Source organism: Ursus arctos, chromosome X (genome assembly GCF_023065955.2).
Source record: "Ursus arctos isolate Adak ecotype North America chromosome X, UrsArc2.0, whole genome shotgun sequence".
NCBI lineage: Eukaryota > Metazoa > Chordata > Mammalia > Carnivora > Ursidae > Ursus > Ursus arctos.
In genome coordinates this window covers 54,666,293-54,681,776 of record NC_079873.1, presented here as the reverse complement: position 1 = coordinate 54,681,776, position 15,484 = coordinate 54,666,293, and the positions used below count along the sequence as shown (strand labels likewise).

The 15,484-nt window shown below is 47.1% G+C and overlaps 1 protein-coding gene across 1 annotated transcript in view; it reads right to left on the bottom strand.

Annotated features, from left to right (window-relative positions):
• STARD8 (StAR related lipid transfer domain containing 8) overlaps positions 1–15,484 on the bottom strand; it is a 79,126-nt gene that overhangs the window by 42,446 nt on the left and 21,196 nt on the right. The window lies entirely within an intron of this gene.

Genomic DNA, 15,484 nt, shown 5'->3' with positions numbered 1-15,484 from the left:
AGAATATCCTGGACCTTAGGAGCAAAAGCGTTCCTTTCTTATAGACTCTCTTACATTCGAGAAGCAAAACTGAGGCCCAAGAACGCAAGTGACTTGGCGGTCACCTCAGTGGGACAATTATCTCTGTTGCAGTGCTGTTGGGAGGCCCTAAAGCAACTGAGCAGGGTGCCTGGAACAGAGTGCAGTCTCCATAAAGAAAGATTAACTTTTATTCTCCAAGATATCAGCACTGAGGATCTGCTGCGAAGAAAGCCTGGACCAGGACCCTAAATTCTTTCTCTTACCCCTCACCTCCATGAATGGCAAACAAACTTGCATGCATGCCCTGATTTGGGGATGGTGCGGAGTTCTATCCACCTTTGTTTACAATGGAGAAAAGGCAGAAAGTTGCCAGCCCTCAGACCTGGTTATTTCCACTCCACTGCTGGCGGTGGCCAGTAAGGAGGCAAGATTCTAATAGTGGCTCTGCACTAACTGGGCAAAGCCTGCGCGGTTTTCCCTCTCTGAGCTTCCATTTCCTTGTCTGTAACATGGGGATAATAATCCCACGACTCAATCAGAACAATGATAAAGGGATACACAGGTGAAGGTCGCAGCCCCTCCCTTTACCATCTCCATACCTTGTGCCGCTCCTCTAGGGCCAAGCAGCGCCATTGGGGAGGGCCAGGCTAGGAAAAGGAATAGGAGTTTGTGCACTGGTATGTGCTTACTTGCATGAGATTTGCACTCACTTTCATAGATGTCAGAGCTGGAAAGGGATGAGAAATTAACATGTCGATCTCCATGACAGTCACCCTTTGCCCCAGGACAGTGTTGGCACACAGTAGGTGTTCACAAAGTGCTGAATGAATGTATTCTTCCCATGGTGAAGAGAGCTTGCCCAAAGTTCCACAGTGAGTCTGTTTCACAGTCAAGACAGATCTCCTTTCTACTCCTCCTTCTACTAGGCCGTGCTACCTGATGGAATTTTTTTCCCCCATATGATCATAAGTCAGTGAGGGGCTCATTCCTCTCCGCCAGAACCCTCTGGCCTATCAGCAATCCCCACTCTGGACGAGCTTAGCCAAGAGAAGCAGCCACGGGGAGGCCCCTGTCAGTGCCCAGCTCGGTACTGCCAAGGCTTTGACTTCTGAGTTTCTCACAGCCCCTGCACTGCCTCTGCCCCAGGGGCAAGTTCCTCTCTGAGGAAAAGGAGGCCCCAGTCAGCTTCCTCCAGGCACAGGAGTTTCCCTTTTGCTCTCCGGTAGGGTGGGAGTGCAGGACACAGCCTCTCAGAGCAGCGGCCTCGAAGGAAGGGCGGCAGCACTCATTTCCTACCCTGCCAAGGCATGTCCCTCCCTGGCTAGTCCCTCCCGTTTCCTGAATTCTGCTGCTTCAGCCCCAGCCAGAACAGTGGTGTGAAAGGGGCTCCAAAGTTTACCTTGAATCACAGAACCTTGCAACTGGAAAGGACCTCAGAGCTCATTTATTCCCACTGCCTCCCCATGGCAGGAATGCCCTCTGGTAGCAGAGAGGAGGGGGGCATGTGATCTAACCCCTTCCAGCTTCAATTTCCTTCTTCATAAAACAGACAGGATGGCACCTACCTGCTAGTGTTGTTGTGGGAGGGAATGCGAGGACAGATTTAGTACAAGCTATTGTGCACTGAGCACTAACTACACGCCCAGCCTTGTTCCAGGTGCTTCGTGGATATTCGTCTGTTTAATTTTTACCACAGCCCTCTCAAGTAGCTTACTGCTATGACTGTCATCATCATCACCATCACTCTCTTTGCACAGATGGAGAAACTGAGGGATGACAAAGGTAACGTGACTCGCTAAGTTCACACAGCCAGTAAGTGACAATGGCAGATTTTGAACCCTGAACCTCAGTTTTCACCTGTATCATGACGGTGATCATCCTTGCCCCAGAGAATGATCCCTCGTTAAAGTTCCGTGAGCTGACAGGCATCTGTGTGGCTGGAACTTTTGTACCCGATGCCCCTAATGGCTGAGGGGGAAGAATGCGTAGAAACCCTGGGGGAGCTGAAGACATAACATAACATGGAAGCTTTGGCTCCATGCAGAGGATGTCTTTGAAGTCCCCACTCTTATCTTCAACACCTACTTGAGTTTCCTGGTTAACTCTGGTATATATCCATGTTGTTTTCTTACAAAAACGGGGGCTTTTCTCCTTTAAGCCTTTGAGGAAAGCAGACACTTCAGGAAGACAGGCTACATTGGTCCTGTGCACTTGTGAGCTCCAGGCCACTGCCTTTCACCCCAGGGGCACCACACATCTGGCATGCGGTGGGCCCCGAGTCACTGAGAAGAGCTAATGTTACTGAAGTGCTTATAGGAGCCAACATTCTAAGCACTTTCCACATGTGATTTAATCATTGTGATGATTCTATGAGGAGGTAAAATGATTATCGTTGCCCTTATTTTCTAGTGGGAAAACTGCCGCACAGAGAGGTTAAGCAATTAGCCCCAGGTCACACAGTTTGTAAGTGACCACTAGGCTTTAAACCTTGGCTTGTAACCACTCTACGTACTGCCTCTCGGGCCACAACAGAGCCTCTCTTGCCCACCCATCTCCACCACTTCCCCCCAGGATGATCGAGTTGATTCTCGTCAAAAGCAGGGCTGACTTCCATTAGACGAGCAGCTCCCTGAGGGCAGATGCGTAGTGGCTCCCCCACCGACCCACCCTTTCCCAGGTGATGCTGAGCCTGGGTCCGGGCTATGCATAGGGCTTGTCTTCCATTCCTGTGTGGCAACTGACAGCACTCTGGCCTGTGGCAGTCTCTCGGACCTAGCACTGACCTAGCACCGACTGGACTCGTAGACAGAGCACTAGCATTTCACACAGGAATCCCCTGCCACTCTCTGCAGCCAAGATCCAGCTTCAGAAATGGCTCCCCATCAACTTGAGATAATGGATCTGAGAGCCTTTGCAAGTGGAAAATGACCAGATGCAGAGAAAATGGCAGTGGGAGAGCTACTTCTAGCAGCGTTCTGCAGCTTTCCAGGTGAAGGCAGATAGGTGAGGGACCCGAGCCTCAGCTTCTGCCCTCTCTCGCCCTGCCTGAGTATGACTCTGGTACAATCATTCGTCTTTTCTGGGCCTTTTTAGAAAAGGAAGGATAATTCCTAGGCCCTTGCAGCCAAGTCTTAGCAGGGTTACTCGCTGGGAAGCAACAGTGTATCCATGTATGGATTTTATCAGCTCCAGAGAAAGGGATCCCTGAACAGTGCACTGCAACTCTCAAAGCACCCTTTCATTTGAACACCAGCTTTTTTTTTTTTTTAAGATTTACTTATTTGAGAGAGAGAGAGAGAGAGAGAGAAAGCAAACACGAAAGGGGAGTGGGGGAGGGACAGAGGGAGAGGGAGAAGCAGACTCCCCGCTGAGCAGGGAGCCTGATGGGAGGATCGCCGCGGGGCTCGGCTCGATCCCAAGACCCTGGGATCATGACCTGAGCCAAAGGCAGCTGCTTAACCGACTGAGCCACCCAGGCGCCCCTGAACCCTAGCTTTAGCACTTACTTGCTGACGTGTTATATCACCTCTCTGGGCCTCAGTTTCCTCACTTGTTAAATGAATACAGTAACACCTACCTCCCTCAAATGTTATGTGGATCAAAGCTGAAAGTGTCCGTGAGAAGCCTTCATCAGTGACAGGGTGGCCCCTTAGCCCTTCACCCTGCTTCATGTCTTTCTTCCTGCCCTGGAATCATGTAGGCTGCAGAGTTCAACCCTTCATTGATTTTCTCTGCCTTTATCTGGGTCCACCCCCAGCCACCTTGCACCCCCCTCCCCAGCCTTAGTACCTACACCTTTAAGCTGATCAGAACTTGCAGAAGCCCCTCCTCCTCCTCCCATCATCTGGTGGGGTGCACCACCAACCCCACAGTAATGCATATCTTGCACTACGGCTCGGGGGTTCAGGGCTCTGTCCATTTGAGCAACTGGCCTTGCCATAAGCAAAAGCTGTTTTTCTTTTCTTTTTTTAAATAATAATATTTTTTTATTATATTATGTTAGTCACCATACAGTACATCCCTGGTTTTTGATGTAAAGTTCCATGATTCATTACTTGCATATAACACCCAGTGCACCATGCAATATGTGCCCTCCTTACTACCCATCACCAGCTTATCTCATTCCCCCATCCCCCTCCCCTCTGAAGCCCTCAGTTTGTTTCCCGTAGTCCATAGTCTCTCATGCAAAAGCTGCTTTTCATCAGAGGAGTAGTTTGCAAGTTAGGGATCGTAATCTGCCTCCTGCAACCCCACCGTCTTGTGACTGGTCCAAGGGGCCAGCAAACCATGGAAGGGGCAGGCTTTATTTGCATCTGTGCTCTGGTATGTTCCCCTGGGATTCTAGAACAGCACGTGGGAGAGCACCCAAGTGGTGGGGGGGCTTCCACAGAAGACCAGCCTGGAGCTGGTGGGCCCTCAGAGCTCATCTGCTCCACTCCTTCGTGGTCCAGATGAAGATCTTAAGGCCTACCCAGGGAGGGGCAAGCAACTCAGGGCCCTGCACCCAGGCTTTGCCCTCCAGTATTTGCCTCTGGAAGAGTCAGTCATCTAGAGCTCTCATGGGGCCTGAGTCACTCAAGTGATTAGGTCAGAAGAAGGGATTCCAGAGGTTCTCTGGGAGGAACTTTTATAAAATTTCTCCTCCATGTGGTGTCCTCAGGTAACCCATGCTGAAGTCTGGAAATAAAAGTCGGCAACACACAGGTTCTTACATTAAAGAGCAGCATACCTTGAACAGATAGGGGCGCCCACCCGCACAACTGTAGAAGGGGCGGAGCATCGGGCCGCTCCCCTGTATATTCCTGACAACAGTGTGTTGGAAGCCACGCTGCCTTCCCAGGACCCCAGAGCTGAAGGAGCCGTATAAAAACGCCCGGCTAAGGCCAAGAGTCCAGTCAGAATGGCAGACTTTATCTCCAGGTCAGATGCATCCCACAGACTGGAGACCTCAGGGACAGGGGACTGCATCCCTTGTCAAAACAGAACCGCAAATCCCCTGCAGTGAGAGGCCCCATAACGGTAGGGCACCATCTTATTGTCTTGAAGTCTAGGGCGGCTGCAGTAGGATATGAGGGTTCACAGGGTCTGCTCACACCCAGGACTCAGGGGCAGGGCCTCCGGCTCAGCCTCCCCTTCCCGCCTGCTCACCTTCCTTTCCTAGCTGTTCTCTGCCCAAGCCTAGCATGGTCTGTGTTCTAGCTTAACCAAGGAGGCTTTTCTCCTCGACTAAGTTATTGCCCTCTATGCCTAGTAGTGCCACTTGTGCCCCTCTCTGCTTTCAACCAGCTGTGCAACCTTGGACACATGAGTCGCCCTTTCAGGGCTCATGATACCTTCATCTGAACAGAAAAAGGTGGGGTGGACTACATCAGCAGGCTTGCAGATTGTGCCTCACAGTGACCATAGAAGACCCTCAGGGCCTTCCTTGGGGATGTTGGGGGAGTGGAAAACACAGGAAAGCTGAGTCAGGAGGCTCTAGGCCCCCCCCCCAACTTTGCTTCAGTCAGAGCCATGCTGCTTTTTATCTGTTCTATCTACCAGAGTTCTACATAAAATCCAGTCTGGGCCAGGGACAAGTGTCTGCGTCTAAGGAAAATTTAAAGGCCAATGCACTCGATATGTTCCTCATGCACTTGGGCCTCAGTTACCTTCTGAGTGGTCATTATACACCACGATATAAGTACAACATTTAGAGCATATAATGCCATAATGATGGCCAGCACATAATGATGATGTCAGTGGTAGCCACCGGTTGTGGAAAACTCAGTGCCAGGAATTGTGCCAAGGCTGTACCTGGGTCAACTCACCTGATCCTCACAAATCTTCTCAAGAAGGTGTTATTATTATCCTCACTTTACAGATAAGGCCACTGAGGCACAGAAACGTTATGCAACTTGTCCAAGGTCATGCCACTGATGAGAGGTGCCAGGGGCATTTGAATACAGGTGGTTGGGCTCTGGGACCCTCATTGTTCAGCAGCACTAACTATGGGTTCTCAATACATATGCGACTATCCGTATGGTTCTTTTGGTTATTATTTTCTTTGGCAAATGATATTACCCCTCGCCTGGAAAACGGGCTGAGTTCACCTCCCAGTGTGACTCTATGCCTAAAATCGGATTGTGGCTGCAGAGTGAGTGCATTCCCACTCTGATGACCAGTCCAGGCTGTACACATGGTGCCCTCACATGCCAAATCTGAGGCAAAACCTACAGTCTGGGGCCACTTCTGCAAATAGTGCAGTAGAAAACTGCTACATCTGCTAAGAAAATAAGGACTGGCTTGCATGTTCAGAGTCTAAAAGAAAGCGGGCAGCCGAGTTGGTGGGAACTTAGAAGGTAGCTAGATGTCCTGCACGCAACAAAACACTACCCACTTGCTACGTTCAGCCCTTACTGAGCTTACTACTCCAAATATTCTGCATCTGCCTGGTTTCGCCTTCCTTCTCCTCCCCCCCTTTCTGGCCCCCTCTATTTTTCTCTTCCTCTCTCCTCCCTCTCCTTGCTCAGCAAGACTCCTAATAATGTGCTAAACCACAGCCCTCATGTTTCTTATATTTCCACTTTCCAGAGGCATTTTGCAGATGGTCCCAACTGCTTCTCCTGACTGATGCCTCTTCTCTGCCCACATTCATCTGTTTTTGGGTCCCACGCACTCTCTCCAGGCCATTTCCCTTAACTTGAGTGCCTTCAGCCTGGAGGCTTGCCTTTTCCCTTCATAACTGGGCTGTCAGAAGCACAGGCTTCCTGGGAAAATCGCTTCCCTTTTCTGGGTCTCAGTTTCCCCAGCTGTTACAGGTTAGTAGTGATTGTATTAAATGATACCTGAGGAAATTTCCAGCTCTCGTTTCCAGCCATTTATAGCTGGTCCATTTAAAAAATCGAATCTTCCTAGTAATCTCTCTCTCTCTCTCTCTCACCTATATTTGTATCTATATCTACACACACACACACACACACACACACACACACACACGAAACTCCAAAAGCATTAGCTGGGCCAGAATCTGAGGAACTGGTTGCTGAGGGAGGTAGAGGCTGGAAATAGCAGTTGCAGGATTTTCAAAGTCGAGCGTCATTTTGAAAGTCAAGTAAACTTAAGAAAATAATGGTCCTCTCGGCTGAGTTTGTCTCCAAAGGAAGGTCAAGAACTACATGCTCAGAAGCAGGACAGGAACAAAGCATCAACCCCTCTAGGTATAGCACACCCTCTGGGATTCAGTTCCGTATCTCCTATCATTCACCACCTGCCTGTTCTAGACAAGTCACCTGGGCTAAGGGCAATGGAAAGTTGGCCCCAGAGGGACCAAGGGTTCTGTTCTCAAGGTGCTTACATTCAAGTTGCAGACACAAGCATGGAGAGAAATAGAGCACCCCTTACAGTTTCCAAAAATGCTTTTATTGCTTTGTCTCATTTGGTCTTTACAACAGTCCTGTGAGATAGCAGAAGAGGAACTGTTATCCCATTTTACAGAGCAGAGGACCAAGAATCAAAGAGGAGACCGAATTCACCCAAGCTGCTCTGACCAGCAAATGGAGACCTGAGGCACAAACCCAAGTGTTTAGTCTCCAGAGCCAGCACTCTGTCCAAAGCATCCCGCTCTGGCCTTCTCAATAGCTTTGACACTAGGAGTTTTCTGGGAAGCTGCAAGGAAACTTCCAAACAGTGGTTAGTTACAGAAAGTGGGAATGAGGGATTATAGGACTTTGGGTCTCCATTATATACAAGTTGAAAGTTTTCCTTGGAGAACGTATTTTATTTCTAATCCACATGTGAAGGGAAACCGCTCCAACGTGAGGCGGAATATGATCCATGCTAGAAGGCAGACACACAGTATGCTGGGGATTAGAAGGCGGAGGCAACAGTATTTGAAAAGAGCTTTGAAGAATGGCAAAGGTCTCCACGGGCTGAGATGGGGGTGGGGAGTCCCAGAATCCCAGAGACGGCAGCAGTCAGCTTTCCAGCTCAGCAGCTGTTGCTGACTTCTGAGACAACGCGCCAGCCTAGAAGGAATTCTTCCTGAACAATTAGGTGCATACAAGGGACAGGATTTCCTGTTTTCTTCCCTTTCCTCATTTTATATTGTGAGGTACCTGGGTCAGAGCCCAGGGCTTGGGAAACACCTGCTTCATCCACTCACCCCTCACCTGGACTGTGATCCCAGATCGCCAGTCCAGCCAGACACAGGCAGAAGGACCAGCGAACTTTGAAACAGAAGGGGGCTCCAGCAAGGTCTCCCGACACCGCTTTTCACTCGTTTTTTTGTGGTTTTTGTTTTTTGGGGGTTTTTGGCTGGGGTCCAGTATCAAACTATCAGGTGATCAGATTGATCACTTTTTTTTGGAAAATCAAGGTCAAACACCTTTTCAGTTAAGGGTCACATAACCATAGTGTGTAGGAGATTGAGGGCCTTAGAGCCCCACCTTCTCCAATCTCCTCATTTTAATGATGAAGTCCCGGCCCGGTAGGAGAAGATACTTCCCCAAGGTCACAGAGTTTGTTAGCAGTCAAATCATCATGCTTGGTTATACTTTAGTCCCTACTGACCAATGACCCTGGCTGTGAGCTGGGCCACCTAGGAGCTCATTGGCAGACATGAGAAAGCAGGCGCATCTGGCCTTTGGAGACCTGAGGTGTATCAGGAACATCTGATCTTTTCATCACTCCATGGGAAGAAGTTGCCCTCTGGCCTGCTCACTGCTTCCCTGAAGTGGGGGTGGGGCTCGAGAGCCCTGATTCAACATCGGCCCTCCCCATCCCAGAGGCCCAGGGGCTCATTCCTGAGGCTTCAGCTCCTGCCTTCTTAGAAATCTCAAATCAGACTTCTGGGCTACAGAAAACATCTCTCCTTTCCCTCACCCTACCGCCTGGGCTAGTCATGGTGGTCATTTGATAATCCTAAAAACTATGATTTGCATATTGCCTGAGAGCTTATAGAGCACTCTTATACCCACTACCACACTTAGTTCCCACAACAAACCAGATGCGTATTTCGATCCTCATTTTAAAACGGAGGCTCAGAGAGGTAATCGCACAGCTAATAAGTGACAGAGTCAGAATTCAACCCAGAGCTGTCTGTATTCTCAAGAAACTGAATTCTTTGCACCACTTTAAGGCTACCTTTGCTGCTTGTTCCTTGACTAGGACGAATGGGCCAATGGGTGGATGGAAAGATGAAACAAACGGTTCTGGAGCACCCCCTGTCTGTGGCTTGCTCTGTACTGGGCGTGAAGATACAAGCAGTGAGACGAAGGTTCTACCCTCAGGAAGCCCACCATTTCAGTGAGTGCTTCTCAGACTTTTGCATCGAAGTACCAAATGGTTGGACAGAATGAACTCATTACCCACACAGCCCCAAGGAGCTGGAGAAGCCCAGGTACTCAGCCACAGGTGTGAAACGTCTTTGAAGTCTCCACTTTTATCTCACAAATTCCTGGGAATTTTGCATGCTCTTCCATAGCATATATCTGCGCTTGTTTTAATATAAAAATAATGCTCCCCCCGCCCAGATCTTTTAAGGAGAATGAGCCATTCCAAGCAGATGCTCTTGGAAGCATCTTCCAGGAAGAGGCTCTGCTTACCCCTGGCCCAAGGGGACACATAGTCCCCTTTGGGAAGCAAGAGACAGTAGTACATTTTTGTGTTTTGAAGGAGCTGTTACTCTGCAAGTCTTAAGATTTTTGGTAAAGATGCTGTGTGTGGTCGTGTGTGGCTGTAGAAGCTCCAGAGGGGACCAGAACTGTTTCTCTGTGGGGCCATGTTCCTTTGGCACCCAGATGATCCACACTGTTACCAACTACTTGTGAATTAATCATGTTCCTCAATGCAAAAACCAGAACTGGAAAGGACTTAAGGGGTTCTGGAAGATTTTTTTCCTTTTCCTTCTTCTTTTTTTTTAATTTTATTTTTTTTACATTCAATTAATTAACATATAACGTATTATTAGTTTCAGAGGTAGAAGTCAGTGATTCATCGGTCTTATATAACACCCAGTGCTCATTACATCACACGCCCATCCCCCAGTTAGTCCATCCCCCGCCCCCCTCCCCTCCAGCAACCCTCTGTTTGTTTCCTATGGTTAAGAGTCTCTTATGGTTTGTCTCCTTCCCTGGTCTCATCTTGTTTTAATATATACAATGGAATATTACTCAGCCATCAAAAACTGAAATCTTGCCGTTTGCGACGACGTGGATGGAACTAGAGGGTCTTATGCTAAGCGAAATAAGTCAATCAGAGAAAGACAATTATCAGATGATTTCACTCATGTGTGGAATTTAAGAAACAAAACAGAGGAGCATGGAGGAAGGGTGAAAGGTTTTTTTCTAAAAGACCTTTTGCATTAGCTCTTTTGGTAATTGTGGTTGGAAAACAAGATAGAACCCACCTCCCAGCGACAGAGAGCTGAGAGGGGAGAAAGCCAGGCAACACTACAACAGCTCATGTGGGGCGATGCAGTAGTTATCCCAAGAGATTTTTGGGGACTGGCAAAGTGCTTCCCTCCTTTTGCTGGCTTTAAGACAAGAGGCATTTACTTTGTAAAGCCTGAATGCTGTTCTGCTGTTTGTGGGTTCTGTAATTAATTTATGTCTGCTCTTCCTTGGTTTTAAAGGAAGGTTCTGAGTGACAGCCTACTTTGATGAGACTCAGATAAACAAGAAAAGAGGCTTGGACCTTCTTCTGGGCCATAGGTTAAAGGGAGCAGGGGATCTCTGGGGGCCAGATGTGGTGATAACAGCAGTAAGATCAAAGTACGACAGCTCCAAGTGGTGGATAAGGGAGAAGGGTTGGAGATTCTGAAATAGCTGCCCCTCCTCTCCTTAAGAGTCTCCTTTTGGCCTTTTTCTCTTTCCAAACCTGGAAGGACTTTGTGTTTTGTTTTTAATAAGGAGGCCGTTCCCTTCTCTGGTGGAATGTATTCTCTGAAATATCCTGTTCCAGGGGCACATGGACACAGAGTTGGAAGCCTCTGTTCTCAGGAGCCCCACTTCCTATGTTTTCATTTTCTTCTCAAAATGTAAACCAAACCAGCTCTTCCTGTTTCTGGGTTTGGGATGTAGAAGGTCACACAGCAGGGACCCTCTAGCAAACAGGTCAGAAGGGGGCTCTGAAAGCTGCCCCTTGGCTGCCCTGCCATGGGAGGAGCACTGTTTGAATGGAATTTAGTCCTATGGAAAGAGGTGGAGGAGAACAGCATCCAGGCTGTGGTGAGGAAATAGCTCTGTTTTTGATGCCAGTTTGCTTTCCTTTGCTTTTGTCCTTACCCCAGGCCAACGAAAGCCTGGGTGCTATAGCGCTTTCACCAGCTGAGCTGCTGATCCTCAGCCATTGGTTACTGTCAATCAGGAGTACGTTTAGGGAATAGTCATCAGGATTGTAAGAAATCATTTTAGGGGTTGGAGCTATTTACTCTGGGGAAAGACAGATTCAGGGAAGGACGTTATAGATGAGTGGGAACTTGGCTTCTTGTCTCAGATTCACCACTGATGAGTTGTCTGTTGTGTAGATCCCCTGCCTTCTCTGGGCTTTGAGCTCCCCAACTACAATGAAGATTGGACTGTATGAACTACAAAGTCACTTCCATCTAAGACTTTGAGAAATTCTAAATGCCAGTAGATAGGTCGTAGGGAAGAAGGAACAACTTCCATTGAGACTCCAAGGGGTGAAAATGGGACATCTGGGTGAAAGTTGTAAGGCAGAGTCTGGTTCTCTATAAATAAGAACTTTCAACTGAGTACAGAATGAGAAGGGATACTTGATCATACCTGGAGAGTTTGGTCCAAGCCCAAGCGGATACATAGCAGGAATGGTATAAAAGGAAGGCTGTTAGCAGTTAAGCACTGGACTAGAGCAATGGTCTCCAGCATCTACTTTTTTGGGGTCAACCCCAGTCTCCAAATGAAATCTTCATGAAATCCCCAAAAGGTAAAATAGATTTGGTTGAATGAAGCACCCTCGACTCTGTCCTCCTTTCACTTACCCCAGTGAATCTTCGGGAACTCTAGAGTTCCTCAGTATTTGGTTTGAAAACCACTGGTTAATAAGGTCCTTAAGTGCCCTTCCTGCCTTGAGATGTAAGGCAACCTCAAAGTTTCCAGGGTTTGGTAGAAATGTGTTTTACATGGATCAGCACCATTAGCTGGAACTACATGATAATTTGTCATCTGGAGACAGTGGGGTCTGAGTGTCAATTTATAATAGCTAGTGCACAGCTGAAATGGTAGAGAAGAAAGTCTGCTGAGAGGAAGAAGTCCCTAGCCTAATTACCAGCAGTTCTTTTGCTATGCCATCAAAAATAAAAGACAGTCTTTGCCAGATTCATTGTTTATGTGAGGCCCTGTGCTTAGTTCTGGGACTATAGGAGTCAGTCAGATATAGCTCTCATACACTCATGGTCTGTGGGAGATACAGGAAAGAAAGGAGGAAATGAGGAACAATATGATGTGTCATAACAGAGATGTGGAACTGATAGGGAGTCTAGAGGATGGCTTAACAGGCCAAGTGTTTGTGAAGGGGGTGTGTTGGTAAAGACACTCCCAGTGAAGAGCCCAATATGAGAGTTCATTGTATGTATAGGAAATAGGGAGTTGTCCCATGGAGCTCAGAAATGTGAGGATGTGGTGTGAGATGAAAGAAAGATAGGTTGTTTAAGTTGTGAAAGACCTTGAACGCCAATGCAAAGAATTTGGGCTTTGACCAAAGGGAAGGAACCATCAAAAGTTCTTGAGCATGACCAAATTGTTCTCTTAACGAGTGAACTCTGGCAGCAGTATGGGAAATGGACTGGAAGGGAAAGCTTGGTGGCAGGGAGACCAGTTAAGAAGCTGTAGCAACTATCCCTGGCAGAGCTGCTAAGGGCTGAAATGGAAGACTATCCTAGTGCAGGTGGAAAAGAAGAGGCAGAAGTAGGAAACATTCCAAAGAAGTTTCTTAGCCATGATTTGGCAACTGGATGACAGCAAATGAGAGAGACGGAGGAGTCCAGATGATTCCCATGATTCTTGTTTGGGCAGATGATGGTGCATTAACCAAGAAAGAAAGTCCTGTAGAAGGAGAAGCTTTCCAGAAGAATAATGAAGAATAATGATTTTTAGTGTTGAGTTTGAAGGATTTATCAGATGTCCTGGTAGAAGTGTCCAATAACACTTCCCGGGTCTTTTCTAGATCTGTCATTCCTCCTGCAATTCTCATTCCCTTCCTAGCCCCGGGGTAGTTATCCCATGCCATCCAGCCCTTGCTCTGATATTCTGGATTGGTCCAGGCTATAAAAATGTCCCACGAGGCTGTGCCTCAGGACATTTGCCTCACCTGCATCTGTAAGCCTGGGCCTGATTTTCCGTTTTGCATTCCTGAAAATAGGCATTGGGAACCTGGGCTTCCCAGCCCCTTTCGACCCCAAAGGAAGCTGATACAGTCCTCCACAGGCCTGGAAATCCTTCCCCAATCCCAAAGAACATCTTGAAATTGCCCTTTCCACTGACCCTATCTCCACCTCTCCCTCCTTTCACTCTGACTCTGGCAGGGGTGAAGGGTCAAGGATGACACAGAATCAGAGTAAAGAGTACTTTGGGACCTTCTATTTCAACCTTTTTATTTTTCAGACAAGAAAATTGAGGCCCGGAGAAAGGAAACAACTAAGTCATAGTCACAGAAGGAGTTAATATCAAACCTGGGACTAGATCTTCCCAGTTGAATTTTCAACTCACAGCCCAGTATTTTTGCGTTGGCTGAATTCATTGTAGATAATGATTAAAAGATTTCCTGTCTCCAATGATAATCAATACAGATACCTCCTAACTAAGTAGATCTTTATACTATTCCAAGTTGCTGGATAAACTATTTGTCAAATGCTAGATAAGTTATATCCTGCAAATATTGTTCATGAAATAACAAACATTAAACGGCCAAATCTGTCAAGAATTAGTTACAAAAATGATTCGGTCATTTTCAAAAGAAAGAAAGTTAATAGAATTATTATTATTGATTTTCTTTGTCTCAGTATTTCAGTCTTCTGTCCTCCTGAGCCTTGGAAGTGATACCCAACAGCAACTTAAATAAATGCATTTCTTTCTATTTTAATGTATTTCTTTTATTTTTATTTTTAAATTAATGTATTTCTTTCTATTTTTTCTCTTTTAAGCCAGTCTCCCTGCCCCCTCAGAGCTGGAGGGAGGGGTCTCGGGCAGCTGATACAGAGCCTGGTGCTAAGGCCACACTTGCAGCCAGGCCAGAGCCAGTTGGGTTGGGGAACCAGGCTCTTGTTACAGGCCAACTATTACCCCCCAGGTCGCCTCAGCCACTTCTGCAGGAGCCTGGAGAGAAACCCTGAATGGCTTCAGGCAACAATAATAGGAACTTTGTGCACTGGGAGCAAGGCGCCTCAGGGAGGATTTGGTACAGAGGTAGTAGGAGGTCAGCTCAGCAGCCTCCCCACCTCTGCAAGCTGCTGGGAGCCAATGGGTTAAGCAGAAGTGTGAGGTCTACAAGTGAAAGAGTTATTGAATTTCAGAGCAGCAAGGTACCTTGGAGGTCATTAGACCAAATTATTCATTTTATAGTTGGGGACACTAAGGTCCAGAGAGGGAATGGGACAGGCCCAAGGTCACACAGCTGGTCAATGGCAGAACCAAAACTGGAACCTAGCGCTTCTGATTCCGTAGTCAAGTCAAGTGTTCTCACTTCAGTACCTGTGAGGTCATTCAGAATTGTGGATTTTATTTGGAAGGAAGGAGCTCCTTTTAGGCTCCAGAACCTATTTCCATCTCAGGAGAATATTCGTGCTTGCATAACATGATATGAGGACTTGGAAGGACTATGAAGTGTTTCAGGGAGCCCAAGAACACATAGTGAGTCTTGGAGTGAGTCCTGAAGGCCTGAACCTCCTTCTGACCTCCTGCTGGTTTGTGTTACTGCTACTTCTGTGTTTTCCAATGTTTGTATATATGCACAGGATGATTTGGAGAGATACACTGACATTTTGAATCGTGATAGATATATATTGAATTCAATATTTATTAGGAAAGACGTAACTAGGACAGCAAACACTAATTTCATAGATATTATGGCTTCAAATAAGGATATTGTTTAAAATCAGATTGATGCAAAGAAAAAAAATAAGTACAAACTGGCACAGGATGAAGTGATAGAAAAAACTGTGAAGTTGATTCACACATATGTAAAATCTGGGAAACATTGTGCTGGTGGATTCTTGGACCATTATAGCACAGCTGTCAAAGGTCCTTCAGCCCATTTTCTCGAGCCTGGGCAGCACTACCTATGTTGAAGCAAGTTGGACATTCCTAATGTTCTCCTGTGAAGACAATGCCAAAGGTTTCCTCTGTCAGTGAGACCACCAGGACAAAAGCAGTAGCATGTCAGAAAAACCTTCAATTGACTGATCTTAATATGAAGAAGATGACATATGTAAACCATATTCAATTGTCATCTTTGAGTCAATTTCTTGGCT